The sequence below is a fragment of the Pistacia vera genome, unplaced genomic scaffold (genome assembly GCF_008641045.1).
Source record: "Pistacia vera cultivar Batoury unplaced genomic scaffold, PisVer_v2 Contig489, whole genome shotgun sequence".
NCBI classification, from domain to species: Eukaryota; Viridiplantae; Streptophyta; class Magnoliopsida; order Sapindales; family Anacardiaceae; genus Pistacia; species Pistacia vera.
In genome coordinates this window covers 394,351-408,272 of record NW_022196322.1, presented here as the reverse complement: position 1 = coordinate 408,272, position 13,922 = coordinate 394,351, and positions in this window count along the sequence as shown.

Here is a 13,922-nt window from a genome sequence, read left to right as displayed (position 1 = left end):
CAAACAGCGGTTTACTACTTCCGATTGACCGTCTGTTTCAGGGTGATAGGCGAAACTCATTCGAAGTTGTGTTCTGGACTGCTTGAACATCTCTCCCCCAAAATGACTAATAAACACTTGATCTCGATCTAAGACAATCGAACAAGGAAATCCATATAACTTGACAATCTCTTTAATGAATAAGTTTGTGACATCCCTAGCCGTATAAGGATGCTTCAAAGTGAGGAAATGATTATACTTGGTCAAATGGTCCATAACAACCAGAATTGTATCAACCTGAAAGGCCCTTGGTAATCCCGTGATGAAATCCATCGATATGTCTTCTCACACTTGATTTGGAATGGGTAGCGATTGCAACAAGCCAACCAGACTCAAAGCTTGATATTTACTCTTTTGGCAAACCTCACATGCTTCGACAAATGTGTAGATATCTTTCTTCATACCCTCCCAATACACCACATTTGCTAGGCGTTTGTAAGTACGAAAAAAACCTGAATGTCCCCCAATGGGAGATGAGTGAAACTTTTGTGACCAACTTGTCATGGTACATCAATTGGTTCCCCACCAGTTTGAAAGGCAATCGGCTAGTTGGGTGAACAAGTAGCCTTAAATTATTTTCCTCAACTTGGCATCCTAGTGGACCTCGTTTTCCAGATCCTCTATTCCTACAAAACAGCCCATTGATAAAGCATTAAGTTCCCTAACCTCAAGCCTTCTAGAAAGTGCGTCAGCCACCTTATTCTCCTGACCAGGTTTATATTGAATGTCAAAGCGGAGCCCCATCAGTTTCATCACCCATTTTTGTTGGTCTTCACTCAATAGTCGTTGTTCATTTAGGAAGTGTAAACTCCTCTGGTCCGTTTTTATCACAAAGTGTCTGCCTTATAAATAGTGCCGCCATTTCTGGATTGCCATGACAATGGCCATAAGTTCCCTCTCATAGACGGACTTAAGTCTGGACTGCAACGACAACACTTTACTCAAGAATGCCAATGGTCTACCCTCTTGCATCAGAACAGCCCCTAAACTATGTCCTGAAGCATCTGTCTCAATCACAAATTCCTTGGAAAAATTGGCATTGCCAAGACTGATACTGAAGTCATGATCTGCTTCAATTCTTTGAATGCCCTCTGTGCTTCACTGTTCCATTTAAATGCCTCTTTCTTTAATAGTGTAGTCAGAGGAATTGCAATTTTACCATACCCACTGACAAACCGTCAATAATGCCTTGTCAAGCCAAGGAATTCCCAGAGAGCTCTTAAATCTTTTGGAACTAGCCACTGAAGAATACTGTCAATTTTTTAAGAGTCAACTGCTATTCCTTCCGACGATATAATGTGCCCCAGATACTCGAGTTTTTGTTGCCCAAAGAAACATTTTTTATGGTTGGCAACTAACTGATTCTCTTGAAGTGTCTGTAAGGTGATCGTTAGGTGTTGCACGTGCTCTTCCATGGTCTTACGGTACACGAGAATGTCATCAAAAAACACCAGAATAAACTTCCTCAAATACGATCAAAAGATATCATTCATTGGAGCTTGGAAAATTGCTGGAGCGTTGGTTAATCCGAAAGGCATGACTAGGAATTCATAATTCCCTTCATGTGTCCTAAAAGCGGTCTTAGGGGTGTCTTCTTCTCTCACTCTGATTTGGTGGTACCCTGATTTCAAATCCAATTTGGAGAAGACTATAGCCCCACCCAATTCATCAAATAACTCATCACCACAGGAATTGGGAATTTGTCCGGAATAGTCAATTTGTTTAAAGCTCGATAGTCGACACAAAACCTCCATCCTCTATCTTTCTTCTTGACAAGTAACACTGGACTAGAAAATGGGCTCACACTCGGTTTGATAATGCCTGAAGCTAACATTTCTCTCACAATTCACTAAATCTCATTTTTTTGGTAGTAAGGATAGCGGTAAGGTCGGTTGTTTGGTGGTTGGGCATTGGGTAAGAGCCTAATGGCGTGTTCATGGTTCCTAGTGGGGGGTAATCCAACTAAAGGGTTAAATGCCGACTAAAACAACTCCAATACTTCAAGCAGCCTACTGTCCATGTCGTCCCCATCATCTGGCTGTTTTTGCAAAGAGTCAAATTCCACTAATTACCCCTGCCCTTCTTTATGTATTGTCTTCAACATAGCTTTCAAGTATACCAATGTCTTGCTCAATGCCGGGTCACCATAGAGTTTCACAGTTTTGCCCTTCTCCTTGAATTTCATTACTTGGGTCTTCTAATCTATAATTGTTTCCCCAAATGCCTCTAACCAGGCCATTCCTAACACCACATCCAAGCTATTCATGTCGAAAGGGAAAAAAATCCAACACAACTAAGACTCCCTGAAGACCAATACAAACTCCTCGGCACTCACCCTCACTTCTCACCTGATAACCATCCCCTACTCTTACTCCAAATGATCGCGTTCTAGTGACAAGTACCTTTAATTTCTAAACTACCCCCCTACTAATAAAATTATGAGACACCCTACTATCAATCAAAACAATTAACTCTGTATCCTGAATCTTACCCTTTAATTGCATGGTTCGTGGTCCGTTAATTCCCACCACATAGCTGAGTGACAGTTCGATGTCATCCTGGGCAGCGTCCTCAGATTCTTCGTTTGTTTCTGCCACCCTAACAGACTCGGTTTCTTCCTCCTCTTCATCCACAAGGATGACTTGAAACTGTCTTTCTCCACAACGGTGACCAGGAAAAAACTTTGCATCACACCCAAAGCACAAACCTCTCTCTCTTTTCTTCTGAATCTCATTCTCAGTCATGTGTTTAAATGGAAGCTCTCTTCGAATAGGACTCTGCTCTAAGGGTTGATTCACCGTGGAGCTGCTACTTCTTTGACTATTGGCTGGGTTAACAATTGGAAATATTTTTTGTTGATCATGAGGAATGCTTGTTTTGGGTGTGTTTGTGAATGAGGCCTGGTAGTTTTACAATTGAAACCCATTGTTATGGATCCTAATTGGCGACCCAAACCAAGCCCAAAAGAACTAAAACTTCTATTTGTCCCATTAAGCCCACTAGTGCGTGAACACTTATTCAGCCCACTCTTAATTTCATCTAAAGCCCAATTCTTTTCTTCAATCTTTTGGGCTAACTTTATTAGTTGGACTAAAGTTTCAAGCTTGCCCAATCTCACCTTAGCTTTGATCTCGGGCTTAAGCCCACAAATAGAGGCAGCCCATAAAATGTCTTCCCCAACCTCACGCAATGGAGCAGAGGTTGCCTCAAACTTCCGACGATACTCCTCCATAGTTCCTATTTGTTTAATCGCCATTGGAGCTTCATAAGGACCTTCCTCTTGAGACCCACTAAACCTATGGATAAGGGCGAGTTTGAAAGTGGCCCAAGAGTTCACCGGAGCTCGAACTTCCATCCATTGAAACCAATTCACCGCGTCGCCTTCCATGCACACCGCAATCGTGTTTAGTCGATCCTCGTCCTCTATGATTCGATACACACTAAAGTTCCTCTCGATCCTAAATAGCCAACCATACGGATTATCTCCTGAAAAAAGCGGTACATCTAGTTTCCGGCCACCATACTCTAGTCTTCCTCGTCCTTGATTATCTTGATTGTCATTCCCCCCTCCTTGGTTTAGATCGTCCCCACCATGTAATTCAGCCGACCCACTCCTTTCTCCTCTTTTAGCTTCTTCTTCATCTTTCCGTCTCATCTACGCCTGCATCTCCACTAGACAATCTCTAATCGTACCCAGTTCTTTCTCAATATTATCAACCCTATTCTCCATTCTAGTACCAACCATAACCTTGCTCTGATACTACTTTGATAGTAACCCCAAGCTTCTCTTGCAAAAGATCACTCACAAACAACCACCTAGATCACTATGAAGCTTCAATAGTCAACAACCCAGAAATTCCAATCACACCAGAACAGTTTAATCACTTCAAAACAATTGAAGAACATAAGCAATATTGAATAACCTCAATATAATATTGAATAGCAACTTTGTGACATCACTACTCTAATAACAGTTCATCTACAACTACAATTCAGCATAACAGAAGATAAACATAAACCAACACATTTAAGATGAATTTGCTAAAAATAAAGGAACCCGCTGGACTTGGAGGGCCAGCACCTCCCCAACCCCGTTCCCTTTTTACAATTTATGAATGATCTAGGCACATCCTTCCCATTCTCTCTTATTCTTCATACTCTCTTACTATAACCGAATTCAGCTCCCCATCAATCATCACTTGCCACTTGTCACTCTCTCATAAGCCTAATACCACCCCACACCTCACGCATACAGCCTGACAATTAGTCCCTCATCCCCTTTTTTACACTTCTATTTTTCCTCCCATACACTAATANTATTTGGTCTCTTGTATGTTTTCAGTAACATTATTTATCGTGATGTCTAGTTCTTAATTTAAGATAGCCAATTAAGTTTTGGACATTTTGGTGTGTAACCGAAGATCGAGATAGAAACCAGTTCACATCACTCAACAACACAACCTGTCATATAGCCATTTGACCATTTCATTTTGTTGAAAAATGAACCTATTTTGGTGCGTGCAAACATGGCTCAAGTTGAAGAAACAAACAAGAAACGAGAAAGTGCAAACATGGCTCAAGTTGAAGACACAAAGAAGAAACGAGGAAGAAGTAAACGCATGCCGTGACACAAACGTGTCTTGATGAAGAAAAGGAAGAAAGAAAACTGCAGCAAAATGATGAAGAAGGCAAGACGACCGATCGCTGCAGCGACAGAAATGGTCGCTGCAGCGAGCGTTGAGAAGCAACACTGAACGTGAAGAAGAACAACAGCTGCGACGATGGAGATGGTGGCCGCGGCGAGCGTCCTGGACCGCAAAGTTCCAGCTTTATTCTTTTTCCTGTTTTCTAGTATTCTAGTTTTAGAATAACTCTTATTCATAAGAGATTTGGTTGAGTCAAATTAGGAAAGTAGAACTTGATTAGGAATATTAGTTCATAAGAGTTTTGCTTGTATCTAACTAGGAAAGTAGAATCTATTTTGAAGTAGAAGTAGTATTTCCTTTGTTGTATAGAAGTAGTTAAACATTAATGAAAAATTATGAGAGTTCATTGTTTCCTTCAGTAGAAGTGTTAGAGTATATTGCTTCCAATTCCAACAATTGGTATCGAGCGGAGTTTTCTTAAGGGATCTGTGGAAGGGTTATTAAGAGGAAGAGCAAATACACTTAAGAGAGAAGAGAATCTGAAAAGAAGATGGCTCCATCATACTCAATGCCACCAATTCCTATATTCACAGGTAATCTCTACCATATTTGGAAGGTGAAGATGCAGGGGTTTCTATAGGCTGCTGATTTGTGGGAAGTCACCAAGACAGGAGGAGACTTTCAAGAACTGCCTGAGGATCCAACAATTGATCAAATGGAGTTACAAAAGGCAGCAGATAGGAAGAGAGCAAGGGCTCTGTTATACCTGCACTCGGCTATGAGTGAAGACATCTTTATGAAGATCATTGCTTGCACTACCGCCAAGGAGATTTGGGATAAGTTGCAGACAGAGTATCAAGGTTCTGAGAAGACAAGGAACATGAAGATCGTCACATTGAAGCGGCAACTCGACAATATAAGGATGTCAGAGACGGAGAGTGTATCGCAATATTCTGATAGGCTAATGAAGATTGTGAATGAAATCAGAATCTTGGGCGAAATCCTTTCAGAGGAGAGGTTAGTCGAAAAAGTTCTAGTAAGTGTGCCAGAAAAGTTTAAGTCCAAGATTTCATCTCTTGAAGATTCTAGGGATATTAAATCAATGTCATTGGCTGACTTGATAAGTGCTCTTGAAGCACAAGAACAAAGAAGGAAGATGAGAGATGAGAATGGGCTAGAGGTTGCTCTATGAACGAAGGCTCAGGTTTCAGGAAAAGGTAAGGCATACGGAAATAGAAGAAGTCAAGCTTTTTGCAACCATTGCAAAAAGAACAATCATTCAGAGGATGATTGTTGGTACAAGAATAAGCCAAACACATGCTGGTTCTGTAATAAACCAAGTAACCTTCAGAGAGATTGTGATCAAAAGAAGAAGAATCAACAACAAGAGCAAACTAATGAACCACAGCAAGAAGTAAATGTTGCGAAAGAAGAAGATGATAAAGAAGAAGAATTGTTGTTCACTGCCATGATAGTGGACACTAAGAAGCACAACGATTCATGGTTTACTGATAGTGGATGCATCAACACATGATAGGAAAGAAAGAGATGTTCACTAAATTGGAGGAAATGAGAGGAATGGTGAGACTAGGTAATGGAGACAAAGTGCCAATCAAAGGAAAAGGTACCATTGCTATTTCAACATTAAAAGGTACTAAATTAATTTCTGATGTTCTTTTAGTGCCTAATTTAAATCATAATTTGTTGAGTATTGGTCAAATGATGCAAAAAGGATTTGTGTTTGAATTTGCGAACAATGTGTGCAAAATAAAAGACTCTAATGGAGTTGAGTTTATAAATGTGGCCATGAGAAATACAAGCTTTATAATGGATTGGAGCGCTATGGATGTTGAAGCCCTTAGAAGTAAAGAGAAGAAAGTATCGATGTTGCCGACTGTAGAGGTCATAGATAAAGCATATGGGAGTTGCCAAGTAGGAAGGCAACATAGATTGAGTTCTCCGAGTTCTACAACATGGAAAAAAGAAAAAGATCCTCAAGAAAATGGAAGGGTAGATAATGTGGGAGCAAGAGGAATGAGGTCTCTTGAGGAGATTGATCAAAGTTTTAGAAGCACCATGTTAAAACCAATTAAGGAGTATCATTCGAGTCAAGAAGCGAAGAAGTCAAAGGAAGTGAAAAAGAAGTATGGTGGCTCCAAACTTCAAGTAATGGAAATGTCAAAGAACTTGTGTGCAATGAGCACCAAAAAGGTTCAAGGAGGAGTGTTGAAAAATGAACCTATTTTGGTGCGTGCAAACATGGCTCAAGTTGAAGAAACAAAGAAGAAACGAGAAAGTGCAAACATGGCTCAAGTTGAAGACACAAAGAAGAAACGAGGAAGAAGTAAACGCATGCTGCGACACAAACGTGTCTTAATGAAGAAAAGAAAGAAAGAAAGAAAGAAAACTGCAGCAAAATGATGAAGAAGGCAAGACGACCGATCGCTGCAACGACAGAAATGGTCGCTGCAGCGAGCACTAAGAAGCAACACTGAATTTGAAAAAGAACGACAACTGCAGCGATAGAGATGGTGGCCACGGCGAGCGTCCTGGACCGCAAAGTTCCAACTTTATTCTTTTTTTTGTTTTCTAGTATTCTAGTTTTAGAATAACTCTTATTCATAAGAGATTTGGTTGAGTCAAATTAGAGAAGTAGAACTTGATTAGGAATATTAGTTCATAATAGTTTTGCTTGCATCTAACTAGGAAAGTAGAATCTGTTTTGAAGTAGAAGTAGCATTTACTTTGTTATATAAAAGTAGTTAAACATTAATGAAAAATTATGAGAGTTCATTGTTTCCTTCAGTAAAAGTGTTGAAGAGTATATTGCTTCCAATTCCAACACATTTTCATCACGACAGGTCACTTTATAGACAACTAACTTCATATAATGTTACATCAAGATAAAAGCCCCATAACGCGTCCACGTGAACGGTGTGATATGACATGTGCATTTTCCATAAGTTTCTTTGGCTGCTTATGATTTTTTTTTTTTTTTTTATAACTTTAGTTTCACACTTTCACTTAGGACTTAAACATGTCTAAATGTTTTTAAAAGCGAGATTAATTTGTTTTTTAAATTCATCGAGTCTAATTACAAAATTTAATGGATTTATCCTTATACAGTATTTGAATAATTATTAATTTTATGAAATATTTTAAANTATTCTAGTTTTAGAATAACTCTTATTCATAAGAGATTTGGTTGAGTCAAATTAGGGAAGTAGAACTTGATTAGGAATATTAGTTTATAAGAGTTCTGCTTGTATCTAACTAGGAAAGTAGAATCTGTTTTAAAGTAGAAGTAGTATTTCCTTTGTTGTATAAAAGCAGTTAAACATTAATAAAAAATTATGAAAGTTCATTGTTTCCTTCAGTAAAAGTGTTAGAGTATGTTGCTTCCAATTCCAACAGTTCTCAATCCTCCTCTTTTGGCCATTCTATCAATCCCATGCCAGGCTTACTCGTGATTGGGGTGAGCATGGGTAGCAGGTAGAACTGAAACCGGAACTGGAACTAACATTGTGCAAGTAGGTTCTAGGTCCAATTTTTTGGAATTGTTACTATATGGGTCAGGTTTCGGTTCCTATATGTGTAGGATCCAGAACTGGAACCGGAACTTGTGATGGGAACCTGAAATGGGTATCTGGGTGGGTACCTGAATGGAACCTGTCTTGGAGCCGAGTCCGAGTTTTCGAGTAGGAACCTGTATTGGACCCTGGATTTAAATGAACTATCAGTGAAGAATTGGGGGTCTTTTGTAATTTTACATATAAAAAATTTAAAATGGCCAAACAGGATGAAATGTTATATAAAAAATTATAATGTAACAATAACAATAACCTAATCAAATATATATATGATTAATTATACATATATACTTCGTCATATAAAAAACTTTAATATATTATAACCTAATCAAATTAATATATTAAAATTTTTACATATATAAAATTTTAATATATTATAAAATTAAAGTTTTGATTAATTAAGTGTATAAATTATAATTGGAAATAGGATCCAATTAGAAGTGTTTTAATGTTATTAAAAAATTTATTTTTGAATAAAATAATATATTTGATTGAATAAATATTATTTATTTACTTCAATTATCAAGTTCTAAGTATATCTATAGTAAATTAGTAATTAATTAATTATATATGATAAATTAATAAACATTAGTAAATTAATAGTTAAATGATTACCTAATAATTAATTAATTATAACGTTATATTATAAATATTAGTAATTTACTACATTAGTACATTACTTAATTAAATAATTATAAAATTACATTATAGTAGTTAATTAATTATAACAGTACATTATAAACATTAGTAATTTACTACATCAATACATTACCAAATTATATGATTAGAAATTTAATTAATTATAACATTACGTTATAGATTTATAGTATGATTACTTAGTTAATTATAACATTACATTATAAACGTAAATAATTTACTAAGTTTGCATTTAAAAAAATAACCCTGAAAAATTTTGCACTTTTTTTTAAGTTAGAAAAACTGTCATGGCACACTTAGGATTCATTAAACATGTAAAATGGGTTAAACTGAAAAGATTTAAACATATGTGGGTAATATATAATTGACAAAAGTTGGTTTAAATTTTGAAAATTAAAAACGACCCCCAATCAAAATCGATTAAGCGGACTCAATCACTTAAACGACCTAAGAAAACCCCAACGAAAACAGCCTCCCTTCACCACGTTTTTCTTCCCGTTTTCTGCCACCCATTGTTGAAATCGTTTGTTGTTTGTATTGAAGACATTCCCTCTTACTTACAAAGAAACAATGGATGACCTAAACAAAGATAAGATCCAGCCCCTCCCCAAATCGTGGATGCGAGTGTTTCGAAAATTGGAGAATCGGAGGTTGAAGTTGCTCCACCAGGAGACAATACTATTAACGCAGTGGAAAAACAAAAAATCAAAAAGATGAATCGATTCCTTTTATGCAAAGATCCAGGTATAGATTATATAGTTTACATGTTAAATCAAAATTCTGCACAAAATAATATCAATCCAAACAAGGATCAGAAATCTTACGCACGTTTGGAGGCTCCTTCAAATGTCTCTGAATCTACTTAGCTACCGATTCAACGTAAAACCGAGCGAATGGTGATCCACATGAAAACAATCCGAAGAACCAAAGAGGGGTTTGCTAGATCCACTAATTGGCTTCAAGAATGAAGACTGAATCAAAGAAAAACTTTTATTCAAAACCAAGGGGAGAACGTTTGAGAGAAGGGAGAAAGGGGGCTGCCTTTTTCTTTCCTTTTAATGGAATGAATGATCATTAATTTCTTAACACAATTTGCACTTATATAGTGCAAGTTAAGTGCAAATTGTTGAAACCCTATTCCTATAAGGAATACACATGGGTTCCATCTCTAATCCACCCTTGTATCCAAACACCCTTCTTATGATATTTTATATTTAATTAATTATTATTATAATTAAAATCAATTAACATATTTATAAAATATATTAACATTTAATTAATAATAATAATTCATTTAAATATATGTGTACATATATTTAAATATAATCTCACTAATTTAATTTTAACATTAAATTAAATACAGGCAACAACCTCAACAAATTTAATTGCACTGTGAGATTATCAAAATACCCTTTCATCCTAAAAGATGAAAATACCCCTTGAACAAAATGATTCTTAAATTATCTTCTAAGTGTGTGACCCGTAGGCTCCTCATCATACCGGCAGCGAGTAGTATCGTGATTAACACCAATTAATCGTCTCACTACACATAGACCAAGATTGGACCCTAGCAAGGCATCATGGCCACTCGATAGATTCAAATTCAACGAAATAGCTACCTATCAATGATATGGTTACCGTGCAATCAAATCCTTTCATCATCTATTATCTCGTCGTGACTAAGGTACATAAATAGTGTCAACGTCAGTTATCCTCAATACTTTTGTATTCAGTTACTAGACTAATGAACTAAATAATAAATTGGATTGAACAACAACTCAATCCTAGTGTGGCCACGACTTTAGTGTCATTGCCATATATTGAATTGTGTTGTGAGATAACTTCTCTCGTACCTGAGAGTGATGAATCATTTGTTGGTCCACTACAGTCTTGATACACTCCTCAATGGAGCCAATCACTACTGTATTGATAGCTCTAAATAGAACTATATTGGGCTAGTGTCAAACTACACCAATTGTTGTGCAAGGCACTCCGGTGACCTCAAGTCTAAGGATCACATACACCACCATTCGTTAGAGAATTTATTTCATAGACATTGGGGTTACCATTTATATGGAATTCTCTAGTAGGTCAGTCCAGTGAACTTGCCTACCGCGAGCACCCATGTGTTGCACCAGGTTGTCGGCAAACAACCTTGATAAGTGAGATCAGTCACTGCCTCTCGATAGTGTCGTTCAACACCATGATAGCCTTATCGTATTATCAGTGTCCTTGGTCAAAATAATATTGGGGCTACGGACATTTCTAGAATGACCACCATATGTGATCATAGGGTTCTCACTATCAAGATTTCAAACACTTGATACTCTCGTCAAGGTTCTACTATCCTAAGGACATACATCAATACATACATACATAATTTACATGATATAGAATAAAATGTCTTTTATTGATTTAATTAACATTATTACAAAGAGTCAATTTACAATAATTGATTGACTCTAGGGCACCAACTCTAACAGATATGGAACCGGCAGAAGACAACCCACCAACTGAACAAGGGAGGGCAAGAGTTGAAATTGAAAATGAAGAGGAGGATGTCGGTGCAACCTCAGGTGAGGATGAGGAAGAAGATAAAGAAAAGGTAATAATCTATATATTTTATGAAATTATTGGTTGTTTTAGGGATATTTGGGTGGTATTTATTGTTAGGGTCATTGTTGCATTTTGTCAAACAGTTGGAGGGCATCAAAGAAGTGGGTGTTTTGGTCTTCTAGAGGGTCGGGGAAGCCAATGGAGGCCCTAAGGAGGTTGTTTGTGGTAGTTTGATAGCTTTTGTTGCAAAGAGAGCAAAATAAGGGGGTTGGGGGGCTGCATGCAAGGCTGTCCATGTGCAACGAGCCCTGCAATATGTAGGCAGCCCCCAACCCCTCCTATGTAGCTCTCTTCTGAGAAGTCCATAGCACCGAACCTACCACAACAACCTCCCTTATCTTCACGGACCTCTGGAAGCCAAAAACAGCCACTCCCCCAACGTACTCCAACATGTTGCTTATTTTTTTACAATGTAGGCTTGGATGTATGAGGTTGTCCCTATCCTAGCTAAGGCAGGGGGGCGGGGGGGCAGGGGGTTGGATGGAGACTTCGAATGAGGCACCATAATTTCTTAGGATGTTGTAGTGGCACACCGAGAAGAGCACCCATTGGGACGATTAAAGGATTTGTGTTTTGAATATGTAATAGATTAAATGGTTTTCGTAAATTTGATTTTTTTTTCTTTTTGTAGAGAGTGGTCCATCCGTTCATCACTCCTACTAAGGCTGAATCAGTGATGGATTATGTTACATCGTTCGAACCATTGGACGATGTTTTTGATGAGAAGATAGATTGCCTAATGCGGGACTTAGAAGGAGTCACACATTTGACTGTAGTGGAAGGGTCGTTTGTTGAGCATGTGTTTGAGGTCGAAAGCCAAGTAAGCAGGACAGATAAGGAGGAAGACATGGAGGCTTCGGTTCATACACCTCTTTCTAATTGGCAAACTGGTACACCAAGTACCAGTTTGCCACCAAGTATCGGTTTGCCAACGCATCCTCAATCTAAGTTGGTTGACCTCATAAACGGTCTACACAACAAGTTTGACTTGTTGAGCGACAAGTTTGACATGTTGAGCATCACCATTTATAAGAGGGTAGATAAATTGGAAGAAAGGGTGCAAAGGGTGGAGGAGAAGGTTGATGTGCTGTTGGAAATGGAAGAAGTTCAACCAAAGAAAAGAAAGACCCGAAAAAGCAAGCATGTGACATCCCCTTTCATGCAATTAAGGTATCCAAAGAATAGGAGAGTTATGAAAGAAAAAGAGGAAGCTAGAGGAAGTGGGGAAGCTAAACCAGCTGATACAGAGGAGCAATGAGGAAATGGGGAAGTGAAGCAAGCTGATATAGAGGGACAAGGAGGCATTGGGGTAATGAAGCAATTAAAGCTTAATTTTTTGGGGGCAATAGACAAGGAAGGGAAAAAAATCCTTTTATGCCTATTACAATGATGAAGGAAGCGATGTGGTTGTGAAGAGCAAAATCGAGGATTATCCCCGGAAGTGGTTTGATCAAATTTTGACAATGGGCCACTGGGTTGACGATTCGGTGAGTTATTTTTCCGTATTTTTTCTTATTTTTGCTTATGTTTTCCATGAGGTATTGTGTGATCGCTTAAGCGATCTGTTATGTTTAACAGATTGCTTAAGTGATCTTTTTTGATTTGATGACACTTATCTTGTTGTTTTGATTTGATGCAACACATTGATAAGGTTTTGACACTTATGAAGTTGGACAGAGCACTAATGGTGATAATTTTATCTGCACTTTGCCATAACTGATATGTCCTTTGGCCAAAGCCTAGTAAGCATACATGAGAATTCAATGAAAAAGGCCAATGATGAAGGTGCAACAAAGGGAGGCAATTGGAAAAGAATGGCCGCAAAGGATTATAATGGTGTCCTTGCTGACTATCAGTTTGATAAGAGGATGATGTAGTGCTTGAGATGGGGGAAGGCCCAAATATGGCAAGAGTTAGGTAAATGTGAAAAGAGTATCCTACATCGTGAACATCAAAGATATGCATTGAATAACCGTCATCTGACTACTAGAGGAGGGCTTGCTGCAGATCCTTGATTGCAACCTAAGTATTTGTCGGGAGAGACAGTTGAAAAGGAGATGCAGCCACTGTGTACATGTTCCTGCAGCTGTTGCAAGAGAGCGAGATGTTTCAACACTTGGGCAATGAACTACTGATGTGAAAGTGGCAATACAAGCACGTTCCCGTCCCAAAAAATGACATGAGGTAAATTTTGTATAAAACTTACATAATATAATTGTTCTATAAGCTGGTTGTAATACTACTATCTTCCTCATATTGTAGTGCTGATTGCGGGGTATATGCACCAAAATTTCTTGAGTTCGACATGACCAACACCCCAATGGATGGCTTGAATGATGATACAATGAGCAACTTTCGGAAGCGCTTGGTTGTT